Raw genomic sequence first — 12,429 nt, forward strand, 5'->3', positions numbered from 1 at the left:
TCCCGGGCGCTGCCGCCGGCCCCTCCGCCTCGCCGCAGCACGGCTCCGCACCGCGGGGACGCTCGCAGACCGCCCGGCCGCCGAGCCAGCCAGCCAGCCAGCGAGCCAGCCGGGCCGCAGCGGGCGGGGCTGCCTGCAGCGCTCCGGCCTTCCTCTCGCTCCTCCTCGGTCAACAGCGGCGCCCGCAGCCTCCTCCCGGCACTGCAGGCACCGAGCGCTGCCGACCGCTGCCCGCCCTGCCTTTCCCACGGACACCTCGCGGGGACGGCGCCGTCGCCGCGGACACATCGCTTCCCGTCCGCCGGTGATCGCGGGCGTTGCCTTAAGCTCGAGACCATCTCTGCTCTCACGGTGCGACATCACCCTTCCCTTTCCGCAAGGTGATCGCAGCCAGGAAGAGGGCGGAGTCCTCCCGTCGATGTCTCATTTCTACCGCATGGCGAAAATTAATTCCTAATGGCGGTATATGTAAAGTAAAACAATTTTCCTTAATGCGACTTCTGGAATATTATTAGTCTTCTCCCGCTCGTCCAAAAGAAAAATCGCCCCCACGAATCTTTGTATCCGCCATGCTTGAATGACCGGTACACGGACAGCAAAAGCAAACGGGCTCTGAAACACAAAACGTGATATTCAGACCCTCCCCCGGAGAACCAGGGGTATCAGGCTCATTAATCCCCTCGGCAGGGACTTCTCTTTAACTACTCCCGTTCGCACGGAACACGGTCTAAATTAACTACTCCACCAGCACGGGCTGAGATGAGACATTTAAGGGCTGAAGAAGGTGGGGTCAGTCAGCTCAACCTGACACTCTAAGCCCCCCAACCCCGTACAGCTCCTCAGGAGGTGGGGCCGCTCAGGCACCTGCCGCGCGCTCTGGGCTTTCTCCCTGGAAGACCTTCCCGGGAGCACAGTACAGGCGGAGGCTCCCCTGCTGCTCGAAAACCACTCTCTCCCACCCACCCCGGGTGCACCCACCTGCAGGGAACCTGGCCAGATTCAGCTGCTCGGCTCCCCGCAAACCCCGGCGAAAATGGCTTTGCGAGTACAGCAAGAAGACTAACGGGTCCCTCTGCCTTTGCTCCTGCGCCCCTTCTCTGGCCCACACCAGCCAAACGGGGGGGGACTGCAGCCCTACGGCAGGGTGGCTTTCCTCCAAATTATTCTCACGCGCCTCTTTTCCCGATATTCGTCTATTCTCAGCGGTATTTCTGAACCGGATGAGAGCAATGGAATTGCGTCAAAATGCTGGTACCTCTACAGATACAGCTACTACTGGAAAAGCAAAGTTGAAGGACTTGAAGAACCTGGGATTTCCCTTTTCAATAGGCCACATTAATTTAGAGTTCGTCTAGTTTATACACAGTTTATCTACTTTATTCAAGTGCCTGACTGCTGCCATTTCGCGTATCTCCTTGGCAGTTTAGGTATGTTCTCAGGATGGGCATAGCCTCTCCCGGTAAAACAGGCAGACACAACACTGGCTGAGAGACCGAATTCCTCGGTTTGCTCTTCCCCTGCCAATGCGATCAACCAGGCCCGAGCACCTCTCTTTGGGAAAAGGGAAGAGGAAAAGAAGACAGGCTCTGAAAGACAGAAGGCTGTATTATTCTTTCTTGAGATCCCAGTCGACAACTTCACCTGCCTATGAAAGGCAGATCAGGAACGGTAAAAAAGAGGGAACTACCACCCAGGGTGGAAGAAAGAAAAAGGAGAAGTAACTGCACAGAGAAACAACGCCTGGACGAATTAACCCGTCCCACCCGGGCTACCGTTGCTGCAGCAGCCTTACCCCAACAGATGGGCGACACTCTCCTGCTTCACCAGGGAGGAACGACCCGTAACTTCTCCTCTCACGGAGAAAGCACGCACCTTTCAGGAAGGAGAAATCTCCAACACCAAGCGTCAGCCCCATTTTCCCGACCCCGTCGTGTAGAATCAGCGCGTCTCTTTTTACGCAGTACGGACCCGCCTTCACCCTCACTACCCTTTCAGGCAACACAAGCTTCGCAGTCCAAACTTCTCAGCTGACCCGCAACCTGCGACCGCCGACGAACCAAGAAGTGCCGTCGCCTACTGCCTGCTCTGAATGGAACGGCCTTACCCTGCTCGGCTCTCATTCCCGCATGGAGACACGGACCAGCACTTGCCACCCACACCCCCCGGGGAAACCCAGGCGAAAGAGGGTGGAGGCTCAGAAAGGCCCAAGGATCTCAGTCGGCACAGAAAGGATCCGGCAGAACCATGACTAACGCATACCATTTTACAGAGCACGAGTTTTGTAGACAAAACGGCTCAGCTGGACCTGAACGCGCCATGAACCAAGAAGCGCCGTCACTGGCTACCTGCTCTGAGTGGGAAATGGGAAAAAGGCAGGGGTGTTTTGCCTTGTGGACGCCCAGCATCAGCAGAGCCCATCCCACCCACGAGCTTGTACCATTTCACCCAGCACAAGTGGAAGGGCAAGGACCTCCCCGCGGCGCCCAGCCGTCTGACAGCCGACGACGCAGGAAGCGCCGCTTCGCACCCTGCGTGCTGCCAAAGGAGCTGCCAAAAGAAGGGATCGTTTCATTCGTTCGTGGGAACAGAGATGGGCACTACCGGGCAAAGCAGAGAAGCGACGAGCCAAGAGCCCGCTACCGCCAGCGTGAGGTGAGGAAAGGCTGAGCGACGAGGACTGCGCGGGCGTACCGACCTGCGGTGCGTCGGGGTCCGCGGGCGGCTCTCCCGCGCCGGCGCTGCTGCTCGGGCTCCGCTTCCCGCAGGGCTCCCCGCCGAGAAGCTCCTCCGCGGGCAGGCTGGGCAGCGGCGGCGGCGGCGGCGGCAGCCAAGCGCCCTCGGCCACGGCGCGGCCCGGCGCCACGCACAGGTTGTAGGAGTAAGGCAAGGTGCCCTCGCAGAAGTCGGCCGGGAAGGCGGCGCCGGCCACGGAGAAGCGCTGCGCGCCCAGGCAGCGCAGGACGGCGGGCGGCCCGGCCCGGCGCACCCGCGCCAGCACGGCCAGCGCCACGCTCAGCAGGAACAGGGCGCAGAGGAGCGCCAGCGCCAGCACCAGGTAGAACTGCAGCTCCGCCGGCGAGTCGGCGCCCGCCGCCCGCTCGCTCAGCTCCGGCAGCGCCTCCTGCAAGCTCTCGGCCAGCACCACGTGCAGCGTGGCCGTGGCCGACAGCGCCGGCTGCCCGTGGTCCTTCACCACCACCACCAGCCGCTGCTTCGCCGCGTCCCTCTCCGACACGGCCCGCGCCGTCCGCACCTCGCCGCTGTGCAGCCCCACGCGGAACAGCGCCGGCTCCGGCGCCTGCACCAGCTCGTACGACAGCCACGCGTTGCGCCCCGCGTCCGCGTCCACCGCCACCACCTTGGCCACCACGTACCCGGCCTCGGCCGACCGCGGCACCACCTCGAACGGCGACCCCGACGCCCCCGACGCCCCCGCCCCCGCGCCCGCCCCCGCGCCCGCGCCCGCGCCCGCCGCCGGCCACAGCACCCGCGGCGCGTTGTCGTTGCGGTCCAGCACGAAGACGCGCACCGTCGCCGTCGAGCTCCGCGCCGGCGCCCCGCCGTCCTGCGCCCGCACCGCCACCGCGAACTCGCGGCACTGCTCGTAGTCGAAGGAGCGCTGCGCGTACACCGCGCCGCTCCGCGCCTCCACCGACACGTACGGCGCCGCGCCCGCCGCGCCCGCGCTGCCGCCCGCCAGCCAGTAGCTCACGCGCCCGTTGGCGCCCGCGTCCGCGTCCCGCGCGCGCACGCGCACCACCGCCGCGCCCGCCGCGTTGTTCTCCGCCACGTAGGCGCTGTAGGCGGCCTCCTCGAACACCGGCGCGTTGTCGTTCACGTCCGACACCTCCAGCACCAGCGCCGCGCGGCTGGACAGCGCCGGGCTGCCCCGGTCCCTGGCAGTGATGGTGATATTGTAAGCGGAGACCTTTTCTCTGTCTAGGGCACTGGCTATTACCAGTTTGTAGGCATTCGCTGATGCCGGTTCTAGTCTGAAAGGGAAATCGCCGTCGATGTTGCAGCTCACTTCTCCGTTATCCCCTGAGTCTCTGTCACGGACATTGATCAGAGCTACTACTGTGCTCGGGGCCGCGTCTTCAGGTGTCGGGTTCAAGATAGGCAGGAGGGAAAGGGTTGGCGCATTGTCGTTCACGTCTAGAATGTCTATGTGCACTTTGGCGTGCGCACTCAGCCCGCCCCCGTCCTTGCCTTCAACACTCGCTTCGTAGTATTTCCCTTCTTCGTGATCTAAGGGACCTGTTATCTTCACGTCCCCTGTCCTGGAGTCCAGAGCGAAGAGCTGGCGAGCACTGTTTGCGATGTCACTGAAGGAGTAGGTAATCTCTGCATTTGTACCTTCGTCGCCGTCAGTAGCTTTCACCTGAAAAGCTAAGGAGCCCTCTGGCAGGTTTTCCAGCAGTCGAACCTTGTAGATCTCTTTGGTGAACACCGGCGGGTTGTCATTCGCGTCGGTCACGTTAATCTTAATCTGGGCGGTCCCGGATCGGACTGGATCCCCGGCATCCACCGCCGTCAGTATCAAATGGTGATAGCTCTGTTTTTCTCGATCTAAGCTTTTCTCCAGTACCAATTCCACGTGTTTCGTCCCATCAGGACTCTCCCTCACTACAAGGGAGAAGAGCGGGTTGGGGGTAAGTTGGTAATTCTGTAATGAGTTCGCCCCAATGTCGGGATCTCTGCCACTGCTCAGCGGGATCCTGGCCCCAGGAGGCGTGGACTCGATCATTTCTATGGCAACAAATTCTCTGTCAAACTGCGGCGGATTGTCGTTGATATCCTGGATAGTGACGCTTACATGAAATATACTGAAAGGCTTTTCCACGACTGCCTCCAAAGTGAGGACACAGGGCGACACAGCCCCGCAGATGCCCTCTCGGTCTATCCTCTCGTTTACCCGCAGATTTGTATTATCTTCCCCGAGAGTGAAGTACTGCTTTTCGTCACCAGAGACTATCCGCAGCTTGCGTGCCGGCAGGTCCGCCGGGCTCAGCCCCAGGTCCCGCGCCAGCGGCCCCACCAGCGAGCCTCTGCCCAGCTCCTCGGGGATGGCGTAGCGGATCCGCTCCGGCGCCGCCCGGCAGCACAAGCACAGCAGCAAAGCGGGCAGCAGCACTCGCCCGGCCGCTCGCCGGCCGCTCTGCCGCTGCCTGCCCGCCATTCTCGGCAGCGCCCGCCGCGCTCCTCCCTCCTGCCGCTGCCCTCCCTCCCTCCCGGCCGCTCTCCGCAGCGAGCGCAGGGGCGGCCGCAGGGCAGCGAGCTCGCCGCCGCCTCGGACGCCGCCGCTCCCCGCGCCGCGCCGCCTCTCGCCTCTGCTGCCCGTGCCGCTGCCGCTCTGGCCGGCGCCGTGCGAGCCAGCAGCCTGCGGGGGCACGACGCTGCGCCGCCTCCGCCTCCGGCTCCGGCGCCGGCTCCGGCGCCGGCTGCGGCTCCGGCGCCGCTCCGCGTCGGCCAACAGCGGCACCCGGAGGCGCCGCGACGCCACCGCAGCCGCCTCATGGCCGCGCCCGCAGGGGCCCGGACTTTTGACCGGCGCTGAGTGGCTGCGCCCACCCTTGGCGTCTCTCTTTTACTACAATCAGGAGGCGCAGAAGCACTTGCTTAACGCCACTCCGAAGGGTTTAAACCTGAGATACGCTGTCGGGTACTTTTAGGGCATCTCCTGGAGTCGCAATGAATACTCGGCAGTAAATATTCGTACAGCAGAGCAAACAAGAAAGGAACTCAGCTGCCGTGAATGACATCAGGACAGAACTATGAGAGCAAGAGACGACAGTATAGCTAGGGAAGACTTCAAGAGCTTTTTAGCACTCTGTCAGGTATTCCGAATTCTGCTTTGATACCTGGGACAAATACCAAGTAGGAAAGATTCGTGTTGGGGTAATCAATAAGCCATCAGAAACAGAATGAAGCAAAAGTCATTGCAGTCCTGTCATGCCAGACCTGCAAAGGGTTTCCGTCTTCCCTGCGGTTCTTCCTTTTCCTCACGTGTGTCTATGATGTTTGGCCCACCATTGATTTTCCTTGTAGGGAGCAGAACAATCGCACTGAGAAACATATCACCCCAAAGGTAATGTGTAGAGCTCTATACTAAGAGAGCAGAATATCCTGTATTATTTTGTTTCTGATTCACAAACGAAGTCCCTTCTGTTACGTCTCCATATCTGATGGGGAAAGCCAGGTCAAGTCTTTCATAGAATCATAGAAAGGTTTAGGCTAGAAGGGACCTTTAAAGACCATCGAATCCACCCCTCTGACAAAGGCAGGGACACCCTTCAAAAGACCAGATTGCTCAAAGCCCCGTCCAACTTGACCTTGAGCACTCCCAATGGTCGCGCATAAACAACTTCTCTGGGCAATGTGTTCCAGTGTCTCACCACCCTCGTCATAAAACATTTCTTCTTTACCTCCAATCAAAACCTAGCCTCGCTCAGTTTAAAACCCTTTTCCCTTGTCCTGTCACGACAGGCCCTGGTAAAAACTCTTTCTTATAAGACCCCTTTCTATATTGAAAAGGTGCACCATAAGGTCTCCCCAGAGCCTTCTCGTCTCCAGGCTGAAGAACCTCAACTCTCTCAGCCCTTCTTCATAGCAGAGATGGCCCAGCCCTTTGACCGTTTTCATGGTCCTCCTCTGGACCTACTCTAACAGGCAATATTGCACCAACCGAGACTCCCTGGTTCCCATCCATAACCTGATTCTTCAACTGGAGAGCCACGGAGTGATCAGCAAGACTCGCTCACCCTTTAACAATCCCATATGGCCAGTGCAAAAGGCTAATGGAGAGTGGAGACTAACAGTAGACTATTGTGGCCTGAACAAAGTCATGCCACTGCTGAGTGCTGCTGTGCCGGACATGCCTGAACTTCAATACCAACTGGAGTCAAAGGCAGCCAAGTGGTATGCCACAAGTGATATCGCTAAGGCGTTTTTCTCAATCCCTTTGGCAGCAGAGTGCAGGCCACAGTTTGCTTTCACTTGGAGGGGCGTCCAGTACACCTGGAACAGACTGCCCCAGGGCTCGAAACACAGCCCTACCATTTGCCATGGACTGATCCAGACCGCACTGGAACAGGGTGACACTCCGCAACACCTGCAATACATTGATGACATCATTGTGTGGGGCAACACAGCAGGAGAAGTTTTTCAAAGAGGGAAGAAAAGAGTCCAACTCCTTCTGAAAGCCGGTTTTGCCATAAACCAAAGCAAAGTCAAGGGACCTGCACAGGAGATCCAGTTTTGAGGAATAAAATGGCAAGATGGACGTCGTCAGATCCCAATGGATGTGATCAACAAAATAACAGCCACGCCTCCACCAACTAGCAAAAAGGAAACACAAGCTTGCTTAGGCGTTGTGGGTTTTGGAGAATGCATATTCCAAATTACAGTCTGATCGTAAACCCCCTCTATCAAGTGACCCGGAAGAAGAACCATTTCAAATGGGGCCCTGAGCAACGACAAGCTTCTGAACAAATCAAAGAGGAGACAGTTCATGCAGTAGCCCTGGGGCCAGTCCGGGCAGGACAAGATGTAAAAAATGTGCTCTCCACCGCAGCCAGGGAGAATGGCCCTACCTGGAGGCTCTGGCAGAAAGCACCAGGGGAGACTCGAGGTCGACCCCTAGGGTTTTGGAGTCGGGGATACAGAGGATCCGAGGCCCGCTATACTCCAGCTGAAAGAGACATACTGGCAGCATATGAAGGGGTTTCAGCTGCTTCGGAAGTCACTGGTACTGAAGCACAGCTCCTCCTGGCACCCCGACGGCCGGTGCTGGGCTGGAAGTTCAAAGGGAGGGTCCCCTGTACGCATCATGCAACTGATGCTACGTGGAGTAAGTGGGTTGCACTGACCACACAACGGGCTCGAATAGGAACCCCAGTCGCCCGGGAATCCTGGAAGTGATCATGGATTGGCCAGAAGGCAAAGATTTTGGAATATCGCCAGAGGAGGAGGTGACGCGTGCTGAGGAGGCCCCACTGTATAATAAACTACCAGCAAATGAGAAACAATATGCTCTGTTCACTGATGGGTCCTGTCGTCTTGTGGGAAAGCATCGGAGGTGGAAAGCGGCTGTATGGAGTCCTACGTGACAAGTTGTAGAAACTGCTGAAGGAGAAGGTGAATCGAGCCAATTTGCAGAAGTAAAGGCCATCCAGCTGGCTTTAGACACTGCTGACCGAGAAAAGTGGCCATCTCTATACTGACTCATGGACGGTGGCAAATGCCCTGTGGGGGTGGTTACAGCAATGGAAGTGGAGCAATTGGCAGTGCAGAGGCAAACCCATCTGGGCTGCCGCATTGTGGCAAGATATTGCTGCCCGGGTAGAGAACCTGGCTGTAAAAGTCCGTGACGTAGATGCTCACGTACCCAAGAGTCGGGCCACTGAAGAACATCAGAACAACCAGCAGGTGGGTCAGGCTGCTAAGATTGAAGTGGCTCAGGTGGATCTGGACTGGCAACATAAGGGTGAAGTATTTCTAGCTCGGGGGGCCCAGGACACCTCAGGCCGTCAAGGAAGAGATACAACATGCAGATGGGCTCGTGATCGAGGGGTGGACTTGACCATGGGCACTATTGCGCAGGTTATCCATGAATGTGAAACATGCGCTGCCATCAAGCAAGCCAAGCGGTTAAAGCCCCTCTGGTATGGAGGACGATGGCTGAAACATAAATATGGGGAGGCCTGGCAGACTGATTATATCACACTCCCACAAACCCGCCAAGGCAAGCGCCACGTGCTTACAATGGTGGAGGCAACCACCGGATGGCTGGAAACATATCCCGTGCCCCATGCCACCACCCAGAACACTATCCTGGGCCTTGAAAAGCAAGTCCTATGGCGACATGGCACCCCAGAAAGAATTGAGTCAGACAACGGGACTCATTTCCAAAACAACCTCATAGACACCTGGGCCAAAGAGCACGGCATCAAGTGGGTGTATCACATCCCTTGTCATGCACCAGCCTCCGGGAAAATCGAACGATACCATGGACTGTTAAAGACTACACTGAGAGCAATGGGTGGCGGGACGTTCAAACATTGGGCTACACATTTAGCAAAGGCCACCTGGTTAGTCAACACCAGGGGATCTGCCAATCGAGCTGGCCCTGCCCAGTCAGAACTTTTACGTACTGTAGATGGGAATAAAGTCCCTGTAGTGCACATAAAAAATGTGTTGGGGAAGACACTCTGGATTATTCCTGCCTCGGGCAAAGGCAAACCCATCCGTGGGATTGCTTTTGCTCAAGGACCCGGCTGCACTTGGTGGATAATGCGGAAGGATGGGGAAGTCCGATGTGTACCTCAAGGGGATTTGATTTTGGGTGAGAACAGCCAATGATTTGAACTGTATGATGTTAATTGCTGCATAATATTATATGCCATACCAATGATATTACAACAAGAATCACCCAGATTAATGAAGAATGAACTTTGATGAAACCGAGCAAAGCACAGTGATGGTGGAACCAGGACTGGCTTCAACACGAAACAATCCAACACCGCATACCATCTCCATCTTTCCTGCCCTGAAAGATTATGATGACAGATGGAGCCCAAAGTCATGGACTGAATGAACTCAACAAACATTTTAGAGGGATGGCCCATAGACTAAGGGAATGATATCTGTGTGTATATATATCAAAAATAGGAAATGAGGTGGTGATCAGTTGGAATGTATTGGAAAGTGGGGGACCTGGGCATGACGTAGATGGTATAGAATAAGGGGTGGATACTGTCCTGGTTTCAGCTGGGATACAGTTCCTTTTCTTCCTAGTAGCTGGTACAGTGCTGTGTTCTGGATTTAGGATGAGAATAATGTTGATAACACACTGATGTTTTAGTTGTTGCTGAGCAGTGCTTACACTAGTCAAGGCCTTTTCAGCTTCCCATGCTCTGCCGACTGAGCAGGCTGGAGGTGCACAAGAAGCTGGGAGGGGGCACAGCCAGGACAGCTGACCCAAACTGGCCAAAGGGACATTCCACACCATGGGACGTCATGCTCAGTACATAAACTGGGGGAAAGATGGCCGGGGGGGCTGCTGCTTGGGGACTGGCTGGGCATCGGTCGGTGGGTGGTGAGCAACTGCACTGTGCATCACTTGCTTATATATATATATAAGTAATAAGTATATTCTTATTATAACTATTATTAGTAGTAGTGGTATTTTATTTTATTTCAATTATCAAACTGTTTCTATCTCAACCCATGAATTTTCTCACTTTTACTCTTCCAAGTCTCTCCCCCATCCCACCGGGAGTGGGGAGAGTGAGCGATCAGCTGTGTGGTGCTCAGTTGCCAAATGAGCTTAAACCATGAAAACGTCCAATCAAATGTCACAACAGGCCCTGGTAAAAACTCTTTCTTATAAGCCCCCTTTCTATATTAAAAAGGCGCACCATAAGGTCTCCCCAGAGCCTTCTCGTCTCCAGGCTGAAAAGCCTCAACTCTCTCAGCCCTTCTTCATAGCAGAGGTGTTCCAGAGCTTTCATCATTTTCATGGTCCTCCTCTGGACCATGTACTCTAACAGCTCCATAAAATTCTTGTAGTGTGGGCCCCAGAGCTGCACGCAGTACTCCAGGTGGGGTCTCATGAAAGCGGAGCAGAGGGAGACAACCACCACGCTTCTTGTTACGCAGCCCAGGATATGACTGTGTTTCCTGGCAGCAAGCGCTCATTGCCAGCTCATGTCCCATTTGGCCACCCAAACCAGGCACAGGACCTTGTTGAAATTCATGAGATTCACACAGTCCCACTTCTCCAGCCTTTCAAGGTCGCTCTGGATGGCATCCCTTGCCTCCAGTGAATCAATGGCACCACTCAGCTTGGTGTCCTCTGCAAACTCGTTGAGGGTGCACCCAATCCCACACTCTGTGAAGGTACTAAATAGTACTGGCCCTGGTGCGGACCCTCGAGAGACACCACACGTTACTGGTTTCCACTTGGACATTGAGCCACTGACTATAACTCTTTGGATGCGGCCATCCAGACACTTCCTCATCCATCTAAGAGCCCACCTGTCAAACCCACCTCTCTCCAACTGAGTGGCCAGCATGTTATGGGGGACCGTCGGGGGACACCCTCCACGCGTTCTCCCACTCAGCCCCCATCTCTTCATGGAAACCTTGGCGGGGCGCGGTTGCCACTCTGCACTTTGAGGACTGCGGTAGAGATGGTCTTGCTTTCTTTCGCTACAGACAAGTGTGCCCCTGGGAGCACACGTCTGCCTGTGAAAGCCTTCCTCTTTACAGCTGTCAACATCAAAGGTGTGTACGGGAACTGCACCTGCACGCAGACAACTGCAACAGATGGGACCTTCCACATTTGACCAGACACCCCGAGGCCGAGCCGTAGCTCATGACAACAAGCAAGGCAAGAGTTAGAAACATACAGGAATGAAGGGATCGGGTGGAATAGCATTTCTGAGGCCAAACTTATTGAGCAGAAGCAACTCAAATTCCATGGTACTCCATTAGGCACACGCTTGTGTTAACTATGGCAAGCAAGGAAATGACCAGCTGTTCTTCTATAGCCCCCCACCCCCGAGCTCCCCTGTCTTCTCTCCAACCCTACACACCTTGCGGGTTCGCTTCTCACCTGCTCACAACTGCCAAAAACACATCATGGGAGGATCATGCACTACCATCACACCAAGAAGGGAGGTACATTTCTCTGCTCAAGAGCAGTCTCAGAAGAAAAAGAAGGGTTCTAAAGCACACGAATGATAAACGGCCAAAATAAAAGCAGAGCGGTCGTCCAGCAGAGAATGGGTCATCAGACTCACGGTTTAGGGCGAACCTCCTCCCCTCTTTTATCACACGCACTGTTCCACAGAGGTGCGACTTCTACTAAGGTCATGTTTACATCTATTCCCCCCAACAATAACAGAACACAAAGATACCCTCACATCTCCTGCCCTTCACACCCGCTGCAGCAAGACCAAGAGGCACTACCACACGGCGCATTGCTAAACGAAGCGATGCTGATAAACACCAGTAAAGCTACAGACGTATGAGACCAGGTAATGAGAAACAAAAACATAACTCAGACAAGCAAGGCAAGGAAGCTTTCAAAGAGAAAGTGTTGTCAGAGAAACTCACCGGGAAGTCTTCTTGGTCTTCACTGCGGGTGTTGAAATTCATCCCTGAGAGCACCTGGGAGTCACTGAGGTCTCAAGCACAAGTGCGGCCCTAAAGTCTTGCTCTGGACAAAATAGCAGGGGGCTTCAGTTGAAGAAATAGTCAGCAGCTCATGTGGCCTGCTCATCTCCCACAGACATGAAGCCGTAAGAGTAAACACCTTATCGTGGGCCTCGTTCCCAAGCTAAGTCTTCTGAGAAATTACCACAGATTCTCCTTAAGCTTCTCCTTCGTTTCCCTCACACCAAAAATTCTGTCCTACGTAGCTGA

General features: G+C 55.8%; 1 pseudogene; it reads right to left on the reverse strand.

Moving 5' to 3' along the window:
* Positions 1–346: 346 nt before the first annotated feature.
* Positions 347–12,162, reverse strand: LOC143166248 (protocadherin gamma-B5 pseudogene; annotated as a pseudogene).
* Positions 12,163–12,429: the final 267 nt, after the last annotated feature.

This window comes from Aptenodytes patagonicus, chromosome 12 (assembly GCF_965638725.1).
Source record: "Aptenodytes patagonicus chromosome 12, bAptPat1.pri.cur, whole genome shotgun sequence".
Lineage (NCBI taxonomy): Eukaryota > Metazoa > Chordata > Aves > Sphenisciformes > Spheniscidae > Aptenodytes > Aptenodytes patagonicus.